The 21,985-nt window shown below is 39.5% G+C and overlaps 1 protein-coding gene across 3 annotated transcripts in view; it reads right to left on the reverse strand.

Annotated features, from left to right (window-relative positions):
• Sox102F (transcription factor Sox102F) overlaps positions 1 to 21,985 on the reverse strand; it is a 419,194-nt gene that overhangs the window by 171,530 nt on the left and 225,679 nt on the right. The window contains exon 1 of one of the 3 annotated variants that reach the window (XM_028170966.2): positions 900 to 1,296. The exons of the other annotated variants lie outside the window; for them this stretch is intronic. The gene's annotated coding sequence lies outside the window, so the exon portion shown is untranslated. Of the gene's footprint in view, positions 1 to 899; positions 1,297 to 21,985 lie in introns of those variants that run through there. 3 annotated transcript variants of the gene reach the window in all.

The following is a 21,985-nucleotide window of genomic DNA, read 5'->3' on the forward strand; positions in this document are numbered from 1 at the left end:
TATTCGACACTAAATCTTAGCTTTAGAACCTGCCGGTGGTAGCATGCGATCTAATAAACAAGATAATTATTAGGCTCCGATTCTAACTCAAGATGAACAGTTGGATTGAGACAGGTTTTGTGACCGATTTGAACCATATAATTGAGTTTGGTCAGCGTATTTTGTCTAATAGATTTCAAATAAGTACTAGAACATTCTAAAAAGGAAATAAAAATAAAATCGAAGATAGATTTCAAATAAGTACTATAACATTCTAAAAAGGAAATAAAAATAAAATTGAAAACAATAAAAAAAAAAGCACCGGAATTTATAGTTACGGAACAAAATTTTAAAATGCATTCAAATTCTCACTTAGGTATAAAACACGACATCGGAACGCAATAAATCGAAAATAAAATAAAAATCAAAACACAAATTTTAAGTTAAGAATTCAAATATTTGACGGATACCTATTTAAAATCTTTTCTTTATAATCTTGAATAAAATATCCTTTATTTTTATTTCACTTTTTTTTTCATTCACCGGTATTAAGTGCAAAATATGTTTCCATTTATTGTTTTATTAATTTCAATCATTGAATACCAAAATTACTATGTAGCGAGTTGAATGAACCTTATGTAAAAAATCAAAGGATTATGAACGAGAAAAATAATAATTTTGTCAAATGATTGTTAACACTGTCACGGTAAATTTTATTTTATGAAGAAAAAAAATCACATTTTATTGGTGATTCATTTCTGGTAAAACGTTAGGCCGTTAATGCAATAAAATATGCTGTCAATTTCCCTCCAATATTAATTACACATTTCGGTTTTGCAATGTAATGAAATCAAAATTGATTCACAATACTATACGGCAAGTCACAAAACTAATCTTAATTAAATTCAATTCAATGTTACCTTCAAATGCGTTACCATTGTTCCTCTCGCGTTCACAGACATCTGAATAATAAGAAGGTATTTGACGAAACCAAAAATAAAATAAATAAAAAAACTTTTGAAACAAAAACAAATTGAAACAGAAACAAACTGAGCACGCTAAACTGTCCAATCACACCGGTGCTCCGGCATTATTTCCACAAAACTAAACCTCAACAGTAACGTACTGTCAAGCGAAATAAAGTACTAAAACAAAATATAAAACACAAAACACACAATAAAATAAAACAGTACACAAAAATAATGGTGCCCGAATTAAACTCGTGGTTCGTAACGATCGGCGATCGAACGCGACTCGGATATTTGAATTCGGAACGTGAGTCACACGTCTAGCGAACGCGCTCCGCCGATACACAATGCTGGCAGATCGAAGACCGACAATACGCGCGCGCTACAATAACGGACAACCCCCGCCCCCCGCCCCCCGCCGCACGTGCGACAAGGACGCACCGAACTAATGTCACTGCCCTGCGAACAATGCCGTCCTTCGAACCGTTTTGCATTAATAAAATGAATCAAACGTACCTATTTAATATAGCATCGCGATCGGACGCGCGCTCCTACATCCGAATATGCAAAAATTTTCTAACGTTCTATTCAGAGGGTCAGTTACAATCAATTGTCTATGCGGAATAACAGCTTCCATTCCGTGGAATCTATACAAAGAGTTTGAGGGCATCCTTGTCTAGCCGGCAATGTGTGCGTGCGCTCGGTCCCGCTCGGTCGCATTCTTCGGTCGCTAGGCGAGGCGCCGTCCCGCTCTAGGCTCCGCCCAGGCGACCGTCTCCGCGTGCGAAAGAGGCTGCACAGTGTGCGTACACCGGTGAATAGCCGGGCATTGTGAGACGTTTTTCGCACACCACAATGAAACTCAGGTGGGTGTGCGCCCGGTCTATGAGGGCGTTTAAAAACTCAATTCAATCTCGGTTACATTTGTATTTGCGGAGGAAATTTTCTTTCGGCTGGGCGTATTGGCATTGTGCGGCCCGAGGCGTGGCCAGAGAGAACCGTTCTATTGTGTGCGGCTCCGATTGTGGGATTGGCGAGCGCTATTGTTGTCGAGATCGTTTTACCGCCGAACGATTCCCCGATGACGTCAAACGCCTAATTATAGAGCCGCCAGACTGATTATGTGGACGCTCTACAAATTTTTATATCGATTAAAACAAATCGGGATGCGTAAATAACGGTTGTTAAAATCGAAATTTAGATAGAGGAAAATCTGTAATCTGAAGGCTGTCGATTTATTACAAACAACCGGCAGAAGTCGGATGTCCCATCTCTATTGGTATTTTCTTTTTTAATTACTCACATGAATACACTGCTTTAGTTTCACGAATAAAATCTAAACATAATATATAGGTATATATACGATCGATTCCCACAATAAACACAGGCACCGTAAATTTTAACGTTATTAGTTTTACAATAACATTTATGTTCACATTAAGAAATGTCAATTAATTCTTTAGGTATATTAAAAATAAGGCGGTTCTTTTACGACCCATGACTTTATTAGTCGATAAAAATGATATAAAATCTGATTTTTTCGAAGATTAAATCGAGAATATACGTCAGAAACGAGATAAATTAATACAATAACGAATCAATTTAAAAGACATATTCCTATCTAAAACATCAAGCTTGCTAATGTAAAAAAAATATTTAAATGCTAAAAAAATATATCGAAGCCTGCATAATTAAGAATTTAAATGGTGTAAAATATATATTTGTATATATATATATATATATATATATATATATATTTTATTGCTTAGATGGGTGGACGAGCTCACAGCTCACCTGGTGTTAAGTGGTTACTGGAGCCCATAGACATCCACAACGTAAATGCGCCACCCACCTTGAGATATAAGTTCTAAGGTACAGTTACAACGGCTGCCCCACCCTTCAAACCGAAACGCATTACTGCTTCACGGCAGAAATAGGCAGAGTGGTGGTACCCACCCGCGCAGACTCACAAGAGGTCCTACCACCATTTTGTTCGATTTACAATGGATCACTGTCAACGATATAATGTGATGCTGCAAGAGACTCTTCAAATGATTTTAGGTCTTCTGTGCATGCATAAAGGCCGATTATCCAAAAATAATAATCTCCGGTCGAGAATAAATACACGCATTTAGGGTTAATTGAAAAGAAAAATTCGTGAAAATTCTCAAATAAGACCCATTGAAATAAACGAATTAAAAGTACTTTTACGGTTTTAATGAAGGGTTTTTTACGGTTTCGACAAGCTTTATGAGCCGTAAAAATATTTTGAATTATGTTTCTTGAAGCCACTTCTAGTATCTCCATAGGCTTTTGTTTTTCGCAGTCATTATTAAAAAAAATACTTTTAATTCGTTTGATTTTACATTTTGGGCTGTTACAAATGCTTTCAGAGTTTTATCGGTCATCGGCCGCAATTTAAATTAAATAAATTAATAAAAAACCGTAAAAGTGGTTTTAAATTATGAAAACGAGATAATCCACTGAGGTCATTTAGCTTAAGCAATCGATTTAATAAAATATGGCGTTGCGTATAGGTAAGTTTGAAGCGCTCGTGGCACAGCGGCAGTGCGTCTCTCGATCAAACGATCGCAGCTTCAGGCTCGGACATAGCCTCTACCTCGATTTTTGTACAAACTACAAAATTAAATCAAAGGTATTTTTTTTATTGTCCGTTTAGGCAAACGAGCATACAGCCCACCTGATGGTGAGTGGTCACCGTCGTTCGTGGACATCAGCAATGCTAGGGGCAGAGCCAACCCGCTGCCTGCTGTAAAAAAAACTGATGCATTTTTTCAACTGAGGCACATGATAGGTCAAAGTTACAAATCAATTGTATCATCAGTATTACGACTCTTATATCATTAGGCCAATTTTCATATCTGATCGTCGTTTTGATTAATTAGTAATCCTTTCTGTGCTCTTGTTATCATTTGTACCTATAAATAGGACGGCTCCTTTGAAGGCAACAATGTGACCCACATCGGGGCGCAGGCGTGGAGGAATGTGTGCCTGTGGGTGGGGTGACGGGCACCCTAAAGTGGGGTATTATCTGCCCGGGACGTCTCCCGTCTCTATTATCTAGTCTTTAAGAAGCGCGTATTGTTAAACGATCGATTTTGCAAGGTTTTAAATTTCGAATTATTAGAACGCTATTTAAATTCAAAATTTCCAATCGAATAATGGAACCGGAATTTGAAAAATGTATTTAACGGAAAATACCTACTAATGTACCTAATTTCCTGACGATATAGCTTCCATTAGTTTTAAATTTCGAATTGAATTTAAAATCAGAAATACAAAAAACGAATCGCGTTTTTTTTTTTTGTAATTCGAACACTCGACGTTACGAATGGCACAATCTATTCGGTTTTTGAATGTAAATTTTGTTTGGAACGTGCCCCCCTGAACAGATTATCGACTGCCTCCCCCCGAGAGGGGGATGCGCAATTACTTGATTGGTTTTTGGTGTTTTGTTTGTACAAGACGTCGGTCTGTTTGTTCGGAGCTCCTTCTGAAGCGAAGATGTTTAGATAAAATGGTTTTAAGTCGGTTTGTTTTGGGCGTTTAATTATTAGAGGCCGCGTTGATCGATCCGATAGGAGCGTGTCGTTTGAGGTTCGATTTACGTTTGGGATTATTTTTTTAATGTTTAACGTTTTACTCCTTTAGATTTACATCCAAAAGATAAGCTGTAACTATAGTGAGACCTTAGAAATTATATCTCAAGGTGGGTGGCGCATTTACGTTACTGTAACCACTTAACACCAGGTGGGCTGTGAGCTCGTCCAACCATCTAAGCAATAACATAAAAAAACTAGCACTTTATTATATTATACTTACGTACTAATATGTACTTAGACGATATCGACAACTTATAGAATAAACAGCAATCTAGACATTGGCGATGTGGTCGAAAACCTTCCACATAGCCAATGGCCTGAATCTTTTGGTTGGAGCATATATATGCAAACTTATCGTGGAAATGTTATTAGCGAGATTCAGGTATTTATTTGTCAATCATATTTTTTTCTGTGATTGTTGTCGTCACTGGTATATGAGAGCGACGTTTACAATACGGCGACTCGTATGTCCATTGACCAATATGATAAAATCGATTTTTAAATCGATGTTTCCTAGCTTTTTTGAGTCGATTATGATGTTCTTGTTGGGGCACATCAGGAAATATTGTCTTAATAGCATCAACAACGAAAGCGATAGACACAATCAACCTAACATATCATACTCATAATACATTAATAAAAAATCGATTCTTCAAGATCGAATTAATTCGAAATCGTATTTCGATTCAAAAACGTTATAATCGATTCATTCGGTTCGTTCATTATAAAGTCCCGTATCGGTGTCGGCTAAAGGTGAGAACGGCTAATTGGCGTCATTTAACGCGTCCGCGGCGCATCTATTTATAAGCGGACAGATCTGAAATCGTAGCTCGTTTCATTGTGGCATTTCCGTTAGCCGTGTTCCGATTCGATTTTTGTTCGATGCCAATCGAAATTTGTACGGGAAACGGAAATTTCGGTTTTACTAGTGACTATACTAGGGTGTATCGAAAATCGATTTTTTTTACTAGAAGTTTTTATATATTTGTAATTGCTAAAACTACACTTGGTAATCTGCTGGGAGCATATCTAGTAGCAATTGGACTTATAATTATTTTATGATATTGATATGTCTTTTTTTATTGCCTAGCTAGACTGACGTGCTTATCAATCTTCAATCGTCAATCTTGAGACATGATGCTGGTCCACCTACCAAAAGAGAACGCACTATTGCATCGCCGTCACGAATAGTAGAATGGCGTAACCGTCCTGTGCGAGCTTAACATTCATTATTACACGATGCTATTATTACATTGATCAAAGTCATTTGTGATTACGCATATAGATAGTTCACTCACCCTATCTCCGACATTATTAACACTACATTTATTTTCCCCGGATAACGGGTTCCCTTGTTGTTTACGAACCGGGACATTATAGATATTTCGATGGTAACCTAACCCTTCGTCTGTCGGTGGGGGTTACATGGTTTGTCGTTTGGAATGAAGATTATATGGTATTAAATGGGTTTGGCTTGCTAATTCGAGGCTCAGCAGTTTCTCTGAAACTTGCAACTGTTTTAGTGTTATATTGGTCATGTTAGTAATCCACCTTAAAAGGTGAAGCTAGTGGTAATTGTCACTATATCCTCACATCATTAATATTCTTCTAGGCAATGCTTTATAGATAATGACGATGTTTTTTTTGTTGTAGGGAGACGTGCATATGGCTCACCTCATAGTGAGGGGTTAACGTCGCCCATGGACATCAGCAATGCCAGGGGCAGAGCCAAACCGCTGCCTACCGCTAACATAAGTGGCCATAATTATTATCATTAGAGAAATATCTAAAAGAGCCTCTGTGCGAAATTGTCGGTAGGTATATAAAAAATATGTAGGTACCTATAGCGCGAACTAAAAAAATATTTATATATAAAAACTTAAAAAAAACTATCTTTCGTTTTATCCAATGACACTGATCAGGATATTAAGGCGACGTTACAAAACTATTATCTTTTTTTATTTATTTATTGCTTAGGTGGATGGACGAGCTCACAGCCCACCTGATGTTAAGTGGTTACTGGAGCCCATAGACATCTGCAACGTAAATGCGCCAACCACCTTGAGATATAAGTTCTAAGGTCTCAGTATAGTTACAACGGCTGCCCCACACTTCAAACCGCATCGCATTACTGCTTCATGGCAGAAATAGGCAGGGCGGTGGTACCTACCCGCGCGGACTCACAAGAGGTTCTACCACCAGTGGAAGCATGCAAATGATTTGCAGTTTCGCTGCATTGAAGGCATTGCTGGTGTATTGAAGGCTCATTAATCACGTCTGTTGTTATGTGGTTGCCGGATTCCACAGAGATCACAACCTTAGTACCGTCGCTTTGAAGTTCGGACGTCAAGGTCTCAATAGTGAAACTCTCCTTTCTTCTAGAAACTATTACCTCAAACTGGAACGGATGTCTGCTTCGCTGCGACATTGGTAGGAATGTGGGAGGCCATGCCATCAGGAAGTAACGTTTTCTAGTCAATTGCTTAGTCCCCTTTTACGACAAGTATACCTATTTTGGAATCATCTCCTGGTCTATTTTGTCTAGGAGAAAATTATGTAACATTTTTGAAGTGTCTTTTTTTTCTTACCTAAGCTGATAGCCTTGAGAGGCTATTTCAGCGTAACCTTAACTAGTAGGTGAGCTCACGGGGCTCAAACCGGGAGTGTTACTAACACTGACTGAGCCGTTGTGACTATACTTGAGACCTAAGAACTTATATCTCCAGGTGGGTGGCACTTTTACGTCGTAGATATCTATGGGTTCCAGTAAACACCAGGTGGGCTGTGAGCTCGTCCAACGATCTAAGAAAAGAAAAAAAAAAACCTAGCGTGTTCCCGGTCTAATGCCAGGGTCCGCGTTCCTACTCAAGCTCCTAGACTTTTCCCGGTCTGCGGCATTCTTATTGTCCTAAATATCCGCCTTTACCACCACCAACCAGCGTTTCTTAAGTCTAATGAATCTTGTTATTATTATATAGCAATTAAAAAAAATTCGAAGCGGTATCGCTGAGTTGTTACCATTAAAAAAAAAGCTTTACTACATCCATATAAAAAAAGCTTCGTGCATTATTTTTAAACGTCTCCCCGTAATGAAGCCATTACTCTGAACTAATACTCGTTTGTAGGCTCCCCGTACAATATTACCGATGACCGTTTTACTTTAAAAGTGAGCTTTTACCGAAGGAATAAGTAGCGGCCTCCATTTGGACTGTTTAAGTGGTCGACTTCGGTTCGGGGTTCCGTCGGACGCTTTTAAGTTCACGTTAGCTTTGCATACGTTAATTCTGTATCCAGAGATGTTTATGGTAGACCGTGAAGAACGTCTTCTCCTGCTTTGTACCTTCATTTATTTTCCCTACCTATGCTGATAGCCCTGAGAGGCTATTTCAGCTTTACCCTAGCATGTAGGTGAGCTCTTGGGGCTCAAACCCGAAGTGTTGCTAGCACTGGCCCTAGCAAGAGCAGTGCTTCGCTGAATCTACCACCGGATCGGACACGCGACCCACTGAGAAGATCCGGCATGAAACTCAGTGAGATACCTTCATATAAAACTATAGTTTAATATTAACAAATAAGAAAAAAAAGTCTAATAATTGTCTCCTAGACAATATAGACCAAGAGATGGTTGTACAATTTGGTCTAGTATACCTAATAGTGTCTATTTCCATTAGTATCGGAATTTGCAGGCGAACCGGCAGCGGCTTTTTTCCTCCTTTACCTAATTACTGGTAGACTAAAGGGCTATTCGAGCTACGCCCCGGACGGGTAGGTGAGCTCACGGGATCAATCTGAGAAAATTTGCTAACACTAGCCCTGGCAAGAGCAGTATCTACGCAGCATCTACCGCCGGATCGAAATCGCTACCCACAGAGAAGATCCGGCGAGAAACCCAGTGGGCGAGCCATTCTTTGAGTATTAAACCAGCTTCTTGCGATCCCAACCGGAATTTAGGTACTGGTGGTGGTATTCCCAGCATTGTGAGCCCGCATGGGTAGGTGCCACTCTCTTGCCTATTCGTAGCACGAAGCAACAATGTATTCCGGTTCGTAATGTGCAAAAGTCGATTGAGCCTTTGCTTTCTTGCCTCAAAGTAGACGGCATTGTGGTTGACAGCTCTTCTGACCATCGAAAAGCAAAAATAACCGGTTTTCGTGGCCATTTTAACTTTAGCTATCATAGAATACAGTCTGACAAGAACCTGAATCGCGCTAACGACATTTATAAGACAAGCTTGCAACATTCGTTCCGTCGCCATATAGAGCTACATAAGCCGCTCTCTAGGAGATCTTATCTACGTGGCTTTTTTTTATTGCTTAGATGGGTGAACGAGCTCACAACCCACCTGGTGTTAAATGGTTACTGAAGCCCATAGAGATTTATAACGTAAATGCGCCACCCACCTTGAGATATAGGTTCTAAGGTCTCAAGTTACAACGGCTGCCTAACCGACCGACCTATTTCGACGAGAACATCCATACTTGCCTTTTCAATACCTTTATTGTGTGAAGGAAGATATTTCTAGAATAGCACATACTTTGTAGTGATAACAATAAATAAACAGATGTTCTAAAGTTTCAGCAGCGAAGTTTCACGCGCGCTGACCTATAGCCCACTGAGTTTCTCGCCGGATCTTCTCAGTGAGTCGCGTTTCTGATCCGGTGGTAGATTCTACGAAGCACGGCTCTTACTAGGGTTCGTGTTAGCAACGTCGTCAGGTTTGAGCCCCGTGAGCTCACCTACTAGTTAAGGTTACGCTGATATAGCCTCTTAAGACTCTAAGCTTATGTAGGAAAAAAAAACCTAAACCATGTTAACTCATACACGGAACCCGCAAACTTAACGCAAAGCTCGTAGGAGCTCGTTGTTGTATCCTAAAAAAGCGTAAATTTATTACGCGCTTACGTTCGGCACTAATGTGCTTTTGGAGCTTTTAAAAACATCGGTTTCCTTGAAAATCCACGTCCATTACTTACCGTGACTACGTTTTTAATCGAATTTAAAAAGTTTTTAGTAGCTGAAAAAATTATCTTTGATAGCTACTTTTATTATGTTTGTTGCCAGTGTATAGGTATAGTGACTCCTTTGCACAGTACTAGACAAATATTCGGATCATACCAACACGCATTTCTAGTAAATGCTATGGAAGCATACATATGACGTCACTTGTAAGCAATATATCAAGGGGTAAAATGCTTTGTTGGTTTTTTTTTATTGCTTAGATGGGTGGGTGGACGAGCTCACAGCCCATCTGGTGTTAAGGGGTTACCGGAGCCCATAGACGTCTACGACGTAAATGTGCAGTTCACCTTGAGATATAAGTAGATAACTATACTTGAGACCTTAGATCTCAAGTATAGTTACTTATACTTGAGACCTTAGATCTCAAGTATAGTTACTTATACTTGAGACCTTAGATCTCAAGTATAGTTACTTATACTTGAGACCTTAGATCTCAAGTATAGTTACTTATACTTGAGACCTTAGATCTCAAGTATAGTTACTTATACTTGAGACCTTAGATCTCAAGTATAGTTAGATTTCGCTTAATACGCGATATTTGTCTTTATAATTTTATAGGTCCGTTTTATTTTGGTATTAGCATCAACAATTCGTTTCTTTTGTAATTGAGTTTAAACTATGTTTACTTCATTCAAATAGCTGAAGAAGTTGTTTTTTTTATGATATTTTTTCCAAATTATAAACTTTAAATGGCTCTTCTGTAAAGTTGTAGAAATGACGCTTAAAGCAAACAACCTTTCTTCCCTCGATATGGTTTTTAACAATTAATGGATAGGCTAATATTAGGTAGCTGCTTCTAAGTTTGGGAGAGCTCATTGCCGGCCTGTATTGGACCTATTAACTGGGTATTAAGCACAGCTTAGGCATTGAATATGATAACATTCTAACTAGAACACACTAGTCATCCATCATCCTTGGTACATACAGATATAACATGTAATTTATTAAAAGCTATACAAAGTTCGTCAAAAAGCACCCGCCTAGACGATATAGCCTTTGAAATATTGAATTTTTTCTTACGAATAAAAGTACATACTGTATATAACAACGCAGAATCCGTTAGTCGGTAACAATAGAGCATTGTGTAGGCGTGGCCTATTGTGAGAGCCGACCAATCGGAGCGCGTAATTTGACAATAGCTCGCCGAATTGGAATGCCTCGTCGCTCTATTGTGTGCGTGTTCTATATTTGAATCCATTGTTGCATTCGAACACCAGCGATGTGTGCGTAAGATGGATTGCGTTATGCAACAAGCGCAGGTGGACGAAATTAATTGCTAACGTTGCTTATTTTAATGTTGTTTCTGATTGTTATTATTCGCATTGCGAAGACGTATGGACCCGAATTCTATGAATTTGAATAGTGGACCGTTATAAATATTGTTAATGCAAGAACATTTTGGATCGAATTAGTGCGAACTACGGTTTCGTGTGTATAGTATTGTTACGTACTTACGGATCCTAGCCCACTGAGTTTCTCGCCGGATCTTCTCAGTGGGTCGCGTTTCCGATCCGGTGGTAGATTCTGCGAAGCACTGCTCTTGCTAGGGCAAGTGTTAGCACCACTCCGCGAGCTCACCTAGCTGATATAGCCTCTCAAGGCTATCAGCATAGGTAGAAAAAAAACCGGATCCATTAGATTTAATAACTCTTGCTGAGCGGTTGGTTAGTTCTTTGTCGTTTGGTTTGTGTACGTCTTTTAGGAAGGCATTGGAAATACTCACTGCCGCCAGTCACGTGCGCCCTCGTTCCATTTCTTTTCGAATCCCTTTCAAGTCTCTGTCTTAGTTTATGTCTAGATTTTGTCAAAGATTTTACACGCTACGACACTTGCATTAGACGCCTTCAGCTTTCATTAGGAACAGGCTTAGGGATTCTGGTAACCGTTACCTAACTTATGGGTATGACGTATGACGTATGAAGTATGCGTCAGCCCGCTTAGTTTCTCGTCGGATCTCCTCACAGGGTCGCGATTCCGATCCGATAATAGATTCATTCGCGAAGTAGCTGCTCTTGAGTTCTTAGGTCTCCTCCGGAGGCGCTCGGGCAGTTGTTAGGAAATCCCACCCCTCCTGGCTGAGCCCGTGCTCGCCCACCTGTCCTGATGAAACTGGAAAAGTCTCCGAGCCACCGGAAAAAAAAGAATAAATATGGCGGACCGTTTGCAATCAAATTTTAACTCTACTAATTAGGAACATCAGAACATTATTATGTAGTCTACTAGAAAGAGAAAGAGTCGATATAGAAAGAATCGAAGTGAATATTTAAACTATCCTCATCTCTGTTTGTTCAAAGAATACATCGAAATATTGATTATGAATTTATTAAAAGGTAATTTATTTTCATAAACACTATATTAGTTGTGAATTTTTATTCGACTCGTATTCAGCTTCTATTTCATTTGTTAGGATTCCTACCCATTAAGCCGCGTCCCGAGTTCATACAATAATAATCTAAGTACTAAAATAGTCACATAGCCGTGATCAAGTTCATCGTGTTCGCGTACAAAGGAATCTGAATTTTAACGCGAGCGGCTTAAATACGAAATTCCCACGAACCCTCGATCGAGTTCGTTCGAGAAGCGAACGTAAACGCGCGGGCTATAAGAAATGTAGTATAAGTTGAGTACACAGTCGCAATGTGAACAGTAACTCGATTCCGATTTGACGTCATAATTTGAATTATTTGGTAATTTCCAAATTTTATTAACATCGTTTCTTTTGTGCTGCTGCAGTATTATAGTCAAATTTTTATAAGCTCAAACTGCCAAACAATTTGCTCAAACTGCCAAGTTAATTTATGCGCTACCGTTACCTATGCCATGTTTAATGCCAATACTTTTTTGATAGATCATCGAACACGTACTGTTGGATGGTACCTACTGGTGGTACACATACGTTTTATGAGCCCGCATGGATAAGTACCACCACCTCATCTATTTCTGCCGTGAAGCAGTTTTGGGTTTCGGTTTGAAGGGTGCGGCAGCCGTTGTACTGTAAAACTGAGACTTAGAACTGATGCTTCATGGTGACGGCATTTCCGTTATTGACCTCTCTGTGCTCAAATAACCACTTAACACGAGATAGACGATGAGCTTTGTTGTGAGGTTCTTTTTGACGTTCAACAAGTATGTACTTTCATTTATGTTAAATATTTTTTTTTGATATGATTTGATTTGCTCATTCACCCGTCTGAGAGCAATGAAAAACCTTCAACACAGTTCGTCTTACTAAGGTAGGAATTATATGATAAATGATTAACTAAAAGTGTAGTCTTCCACGTGAATTGTCAAAACTACGACTTTCTACTTACGAATTATCGTAGAAAATTCAATTCAGACTGTACAATTTCTTTCTGCCATCAATTCAAGCCATTTCTCTTGACAAAAATTATTTAAGAATTACGGAACTCGTCTCAAGCATACGAACTAATATTACAATTGCGACAGTTTGTTTTATTGTTACTCTTTCACGTCTACTACACAACCGATCATCGTGAAATTTTGTATATATATGATGGAAAAGATATAAAAAGACATACGATAGCTTTTATATTAAAAGTACTCTTCTTTAGAAGATATTTGTACAACAACGCGAAGTAAGTCTGCGTTAGTAAGTCTGTCTCCAGTATCATTAGCTTCCGTTGTATTTCTGCAACTAATCTGAACTGTACAAGGCGAGTTCATTAAGAAGCATCGTCCGAGACCGGATGCTGGGACAGGTGTCGCTGGGTGACCACGTACTCCTGTGCTCGAACGAGATTCGTGCCCTGTACCACAGTTGCACGATAATACCGAAATGTATTTTTATTGTTATTGAAGGATGGGGCAGCCGTTGTACTAGATATATTTAACATCTTTGAACTCACACTTTTTTTATTGCCCTTGTAGACAGAAGAGCATACGGCCCATCTGATGGTGAGTGGTTACCGTCGCCCATTGACTTCAGCAATGCCAGCGGCAGAGCCAAGCCGCTGCCTACCGTTAAGTACTCTCCACAGACCTCGTTTGAAGAAGACGTGTCATAGCGCCCGGGAAACACCGTGGAGCTCATTCCAAAGCCGGATGATTCGTGGCAAAAAGAGCCCTGGAAAGGCGATGCGATGGTAAAAACGAGATGATGGAATGGATGATGATATCTCAAGCTAGGTGGCAGCATTTAGGTTGTACTTGCTTATGGGCTCTGGTAACCACTTAACATCAACTGGGCCGTGAGCTCATCCACCCACCAACGTAATAAAAAAAAAGTTTTTTTTTTAATTTACTAATATTGTGACTGGTTACAATAAAATTGTTCTGAATTCTGCGACTGGTTCGAGATTAGGTATGCGAAATTCGCCTTTAAAGTAATTAACTTAAGATTTCGATTTGAGTTTATACAGGCTCAGGTAGCAACTTATTCCGTGATAATGTCTAAGCAGTTAATATCTAAAATATTCTCGTACAAAATTAATATTAATATAGTGGATCCGAGCCAAATTTCATTATGATTTTGCGTCACACAATACGACAACAAATGTGTCAAGATTATACCCGTTTGGAACTCGTCAGGGAATACGAAAGAATCAGCCAATAATTGATTTTATGCTTACTTAACCTTCGGCAGCCTCTTAGGCTATTTATTTAACTGCGCGCGGATTCGAGGACTTGCTAACACTAGCCCTAGCAAGAGCAGTGCTTCGCTAATTCTAACACCGGTTCGGAATCGCGATTCACTGGGAAGATCCGGCGAGAAACTCAGTGAGTTGTCTTTTTTTTTTATTGCCTAGATGTGTGGACGAGCTCACAGCCCACCTGGTGTTAAGTGGTTACTGGAACCCATAGACATCTACAACGTAAATGCGCTACACACCTTGAGATAGAAGTTCTAAGGTCTCAGTATAGTTACAACGGCTGCCCCACCCTTCAAACCGAAACGCATTACTGCTTCACGGCAGAAATAGGCGGGGCGGTGGTACCTACCCGTGCGGACTCACAAGAGGTCCTACCACCAGTAAAAAAGTAAAGTTGTCTATGGGCAAGTAATGATAAAACTCAGCACGTACCTTTTTCTATGCCATTTCCAATTTACACAAAAAAAATAAGCAAAAGGTCGATACTTTTTTAATTTTTGAATGAGACGAACATTAAACGTCATATACATAACTCCTACATACGACTTCATCATTACTCACAATTCATACATCGATATTACGCTATTGGCCAACATAAATCGATCCCTCAACCACCCGCTCCTCCTTATAAATACAACCGAATCGAGGTTACGTCATACTTCTTAACAGGTCTTCTTGTGTGGACGCATCTTAACAAACATACTTTTACGTTTGATGTCGTCTTTGTGAAGTCAAGAAATAAGGTCGATTTTCGTAGATTATTTAGATATTTTAGTTTGCGCAAAGAGGGGTTTGCTCTCCCCCCTCAAGCTTTTAGGTCACCCCTGAGTCAACGTCTTCGTAAAGTCCCTATAGATGTTTGTTTGTCTTTATGTGGCTTTTGTGTGGAGGCTCGCATAAAGGCGACCATTTTGCTTGAATGTGGGTAATTTATTATAGGCTGCCGTACTGTGACGATTCTGGTTATCTACTATTTGAATTCGGTATTGATGTTAAGGACGAGTTAAATTTACATGTTTCCCAGACATAGACCATTTCCAACAAGCATCATGATGTTCAATCATTTATCATTGAGCATATTCGTCGTCCGACTGTTTGGGCGTCCATTCCACCCCAGAACCACTGGATTCATTCACACATCCCTTTCGAATCCTTACTACAACGTACCATGCGGTTTTAGAACTTCCCTGTTGGATGTTTCCTCAGCACTATAACACAGCCCAAAACAAGTCGTTATGGATCCTCCCGATCCAACAACGGTGCTTTTAGGTACCTCAAGCACCGGTCATCGTCCTCGCCGAACCTGGGGCTCGACGAGTAAATTAGCCCATAGGCACAGCCCACTGAGTTTCTCGCCGGATCTTCTCAGTGGGTCGCGGTTCCGATCCGGTGGTAGATTCTGCGAAGCACTACTCTTGTTAGGGCCAGTGTTAGCAACACTTTTGTTTGAGCCCCGTGAGCTCACCTACGTGTTAAGGAGAAGCTGAAATAGCCTCATAATTTTTCATGAATTCACTTAACAACGATTAGACCATCAGTTCGTCTGTGAACTACTTTAATGAAAACAATCATTACCAATTTTGCCACGTAACAAGTATAACATTCAACCCATTATAAAACACATGAAATGTGATTTATTTTAAAATAGAAATAACAACATTTCAAAGACCCAAACATATACATTAAATAATACACATAAATTATTGTACCTGTACATCTTTAGAAGGGTAGTCTTTCACCCCTAACATAAAGGAGGGTGGGGGTTACTTGTTTAGTAATTATTCGGCTCCATTCACCCCATATTCCTGACGAAATACCTTCCCTTTAAGATAATTAACTAAATACACTGTTACGTTAAAATTATTAGGCACTTTGAACTGTTTGACGATTTCGACTTTTGTTTGAGATAGATACCGCGGTAATTGGGATTTAGAGACGAACGTTCCGACATTACTGAAATACGTATCTGATATTTGTCTCAAAGTATGTTTCTTGTTGTAATTCCTTCGACTTTTACGAGTCATAAACACAAACCACTTTTACGATTAAATTCTAATCTAATCTCATATTGGTAACATCGAAAAAAAAACCATTAAAATCTAGATTTTTTTTTTTTAAACTTTTACGCCACGTTAACTGGTCCCGTGATAAGTTCGTAAAGAACTTGTGTTACAGGTACCAGATAATCATACAAATATCTTCCCTTGGCGGGATTCGAACCCGCGACCCCCTTGTGTAGTGACCATGTCACTTACCACTACACCAGACGGCCGTTGAATTATGTTTCTTGTCACCAGGCGAACGAGTTTTGGTACCACAATGGTGAAGCATGTTTCCAATATCATACGATCATTATACACCTATTTACCAAGTGTAATAAAAGAAGAAGTTATTGGGAAATGCAAGACTGAAATCTGAGATTGGCGAATGAGCATCTCAGTTGAATAGTAGAACGGCTGCCCCACCCTTCAAACAAGGAACGCATTAATGCTTCGCGGCAGAAGTAGGCGGGGTGATGGTACCTAGTCGCATGGGCTCACAAGACGTCCTACCATTAGTAACATTATCTACAAACCCTTTTTTACTATCGCTGTAGGTAGATAGATAACCATGAAATGTACTTCATGATAAATAGTCACGGGCGCTTATGGACATCAGCAATACCAGGGGCAAAGCCAAGCGGTCACCTACTTCTCAAAAATCTCTCAAAACCTTGTTTGAAGAAAGCATGAGGTGAAAACACAAATAACATTACGAGGATAGCAATAAACTGGTTACAAATATTACAATATCAAAGGCTTAGAAAAAAGAAAACATATTTTTTCCATGAAAACCGACACAAACGTACAAAATGTACAAACACACTGTTGAGAGACAAAAATACTGTCGCATCGTTGGACAGAGGGCATGCGAGGGTGCAGAGGGGGGACGAAAAAGAAAACGCGGAGGAAACCCGGAGGAAAAGAGCAGTCGGCTTTGTGAGCCACCCTCGGTAGCGTCTGAAAATAAAATGTTTTATTTTTTAATATCATATATTTTTAATTTTAAGGGATATTCTACGATCACCAAGTTATTTTGGCACTAGTTAGCTTCTGCGAGATGGTGGTACGGCTCTGTTATCGTATGCTAGCTACCGCAAGTATGTAAATTAATCCCGACCCAGACGAGACAAAGCGTAGCCACTGTCGCCGTGCGCTATCCAAATTAACCCATAGACACAACCTACTGAATTTCTCGTTGGATGTTCTCAATAACACTACTTTTTTATGGAGAAAGGACTGGTGGGCCGGAGGCCTTTCCAGTTTTACCAGGACAGGTGGGTGAGTAAAGGGTCAGCCAGGATTTGCGAATGCCTGAACGCCACCGGTGGTGTCCTAATTACTCAGGGGTAGCTGCTTCGCGAATGAGAAACATTACTCTTGCAAGAGCTGATGTTAGCAAATTATCTCAGTCTGAGCTTCGTGAGCTCATCCACTAACCAAGGTAAAGCCATTCTTCATTCTCAAGTCTCCATTGTAAAGCCTTTTCATCTCTATGTATGTCTCTATATATGTGGGTTGATAGCTGGTAGAGTCTACCATGGATCTGTATAAACACAATGCCCATTTATACTGAAGACATTGTATTTATAAGTTTCAGTTTGAGAATTGACTAACTTAGAATGCAACTTTCTGGAACAAACAAAATTGTTTTTGTGTACACGAAGTATCAATCCATAGGTACTTCCATACTTAACATTATAAGTGTGAAAGTGTGTTTATTTGTTCTTTTGTGTGTATTGGACCTTCTTTCACGTCAAAATGAATCAACGGAATGACATTATTTTTTAAAGTCATAGTTTTAGGCCAGAAGGGTGACATCGGCTACAGTTGATCGCGAAAAAAAAATTCCCACCTGAAACTCTACTGACAATTATCCTTGAACAAACTTGTGAAATCGCGGATAACAAACACTAGTCACAAGCCTTAGTAATTTTATAATGAAAAAAAACAATAAATAAATATTTGTGTGTTTCTGCAGACCGTACTATCAGATCCAACTTTGTGTCGTTCGTCTGCGGGGGGAGGCGAAATTAAGAGATACTTTGTGTGTACTCATAAACGTAATACTAACACATGCACAATAATACATTATCTGTTGTAATTTTTGCTGCGTAATATAATACTAGACTATGACCATCTTGTTGCGTCTTTAAAGCGGCTAGTTGCCTTCAGTTAAGAAAAATAGTATTATTATCGCCAATAGATGTCGGGAAGAGTTGATTATTGAAAACACGAATAAAACAACATTTTCTGAAAATAAATCGTAGCTAGATCGATTTATCGCCCCCGAAATCCCCTGTATACTAAATTTTATGAAAATCGTTGGAGCCGTTTCCGAGATTCAGATTATATAATTACAATATATTAATATACAAGAATTGCTCGTTTAAAGGTATAAGATATCGTATATTTGACATGATATAGTACAGTTGTTGCAGTCAGTCCATGATCGATTTCCGGTCGGAGCATCTTGCTCGTAGATATTTAAAAGCCGTTATCTGTTAGTAGTTTTTCTTGACAAACGAAAATCGTGGCTGACGGTGGGTAGAAGGTTGACTCTGTCGCTGGCGTTCCGGACGTCCATTGGCGACGGTAACCACTCACCATCAGATGGGCCGTATGCCTAAGAGGTCTATAAAAAAACCTTCATTTGTACGAAAGAGAATGTTTGTGTAATGTTTATCCTTTGGGCGTTCCTGAATCTTATTTCCGATCCTGGCCAAAAAAAATTCTTATTATTTTTATAGCTTAGTTTCACAGACGAGCTCACGGCCCACCTGATGTTAAGTGGTTACCGAGGCCCATAGACACATGCGACGTAAATGCCGCCGCCCACCTTGATATATGAGTTCTAGGATTACTTTTAACTACGGCTGCCCCGCCCTTCAAACCGCAACGCATTACTGCTTCACGGCAGAAATAGGCAGGGTGGTGGTGCCTACCCATGCGGACTCACACGACGTCCTACCATCAATAATTGTACTATTGTATGTACATATTAAGTACTTATCGACAGATGTAAGGCTATTTGGTATAAAGAACAGTTTTGCCACCACCTAAGTAAGTACCACCAGTTAAAGATAGCACTCCAGACCTTTAGTTTATCATGCGATTACCGCGACCGAATTTCACTGGTCCTAATAAAACTAGACTACACTATATCAGCGAGCCGAAAGTATAATGAAGCTTCACTGTTCAAGATTATGTTTCCGTGATCGGGACGCGCATAAATCTAAATAATACGATCCACATTCGAACCTGAACGGGGCGGGGTGAGCAGAGAACATATTATAATAATTTACGGCCAATTAACATCGACCGGGACACAGTGTCGGGTGCTAATGACTGAATGCGAACTAAACTTTATTAATTCAGTTGGATTTTAAAAGGATATTTACTTGTTTGGTTTGGTGGTTTAATATGCGAAAAGACTTAGTCTATTTTTTTTGCCTGGATCGGTGAATAGGCTCTGGTGGATCTCCTCCTTGCCAATCACCCAATCAATAACATGCGATGGTACGTCCTTGATATAAAACATAATGCGATTATTGTAATTAATGTTAAGCATGTCATTTAAAAATAAAAATAAATTCGCTTAAATAGCAAAACTTTGATAGGTAGGGGCTTGGCTCTGGCATTGTTGCAGTCCATGGCCGATAGTAACCACTAATCATGAGGTGAGCGGTATGCTGGCCTACAAGGGCAATGAAAACAAAACCGAACTTATTATTAAATTAAATCAACGGAATTATTCATTGTTTTAATGATAAATAAACTGTCTTGAAAATGAGTATGGCGTATGTAGCGAGCTCATTACTTTAATGTTTTACTCGGCTAGTGGCGAGTTGTAGACATAATTAAAACAATTCTTACGGCTAAGTCTTGCGTATTTTGATGGTCTGTCGTCCATAACCACGCAAACTGTATAGTATTTGAAACTTCGGTAACAATAAACGCGAGATTAAAGCGTAAAATTAGTTTTAATAATAAAATCATGTTTAAAAAAAAAACCTAAAAATTCGAAAGTAATTTTCCATTTTTCAAAGATTTTACTATGCGACTATAATGCATCTTCCTGTAATATGTATAGGGGATTATTATATCAATCAAGCCGCTTCTTAAATCCATTCGATCTCTCGCATTTCATTAAGTCATCTGTGCGAAAACAGTTGTGATGCTAATTCAAAAGGCCATCGCATCTCGTTCTGTCAACGATCCAAGAATGGAAATATCTTTCTAACCAACGCCCTTTAAGTAATTAATAATCTTCAAGTCACGATGCTATCCGAGACGTTCGTTTTGTGTCTGACTTACGGCCTGCGGAGACAATGTCCAAGCTAAATCTGTACGAGGAATATGAATGATGGTTTTAGGGCGCGCTCACAGTGGACAAGCGATGCTGATTTACATTTCGATGTTGAAATAGCAATGTGAAAAAAACATTTGGTGTTTGAAACTTCTTTACGCGCGTTGAGAGTAAAATTGAACTCGCGACAGATTGGTTACGGCTAAAGGGTAAAAGATATAATTTAGGAACATCGAGAGCGAGAAAATAGACAGAGCGTCCCGTGAATCACTCGACTTGATAAGTCAACAAAGAAATATCGGTCACCGTCTTTGTCGAACCCGTCGCTTGTGACGAAGGACTCGACGAGCGAATTAACCCATAGACACAGCCCACTGAGTTTCTCGCCGGATCTTCTCAGAGGATCGCGTTTCCGATCCGGTGGTAGATTCTGCGAAGCACTGCTCTTGCTATGGTCAGTGTTAGCAACACTCCAGTTTGAGCCCCGTGAGCTCACCTACATGTTAGGGCGAAGCTGAAATAGCCTCTCAAGGCTATCAGCATAGGTAGGAAAAAAAAATCATCGCTAAGCTTAAACAAAGGACCCAGACTTCATTTTTAAGCCTAAAAACAAGCCAGAACTGTGTACTTCGCTCTTTATTCAATTAAACAACACACAACATTGTTGTTTTTCGTTTAGAGTCGTCGACGGAACAGTTTTATGCGTTTGCCAACGAGAAGCCATTGTCTCATTGCCGACGAAAGCACTTAAACAATTATTTATGTTTTACTTTGTATTGTTTTAATGGATGTTGTTTTAGGACTTTCTTAGTGCAAACGAACGTATGCCCGTCGAACGGTGGGCGATGCGTGGTGCCTACTGATATTAGTGAAGCGCGGCTGAATGCCGGTTTGAAAATCATACATGTATTGAACTGGTTTTTACCACGATTTTCACTACCTATTGCTAGTAAATTCAAGGGATATATACTAGCTCCAAGGAGCGTGTAAGTGCCCGGGAGACTTTGCTAAAACTGACCCTAGCGAGAGCCGTGTTTCGCTGAATCTACCACAGGACCGGAAACGCGACCCACTGAGAAGATCCGGCGAGAAAATCAGTGGGCTGTGGGGGATGATTTTTACGTTTAATGAGTTTTCTATATTTCGGTCGTCTCAAGCGCCATGATCACGGGTAGCCTGAATCCTGTGGGTAGGATGCTAGGAATAGATAAATCTGAGCATTTGCTTTCTAGTTTTTACGTGTTACCATCAGAACACGATGACTCAATGACAATAAATACTTACGCTATCGACAGTTTTTTCAGAACACTTTGATAATGCATTGTTTTTTACTAAATCTGTACTAAATTATATACTACTAGGTCACTGACTGCGTTGCCGGTGTAATTCTAAGCGCCCTTAACTGTAGATCTGAAAATTGTGGGTTAAATAGATTACT

This window comes from Bombyx mandarina, chromosome A1, assembly GCF_030267445.1.
Source record: "Bombyx mandarina strain Sakado chromosome A1, ASM3026744v2".
Classification (NCBI taxonomy): domain Eukaryota; kingdom Metazoa; phylum Arthropoda; class Insecta; order Lepidoptera; family Bombycidae; genus Bombyx; species Bombyx mandarina.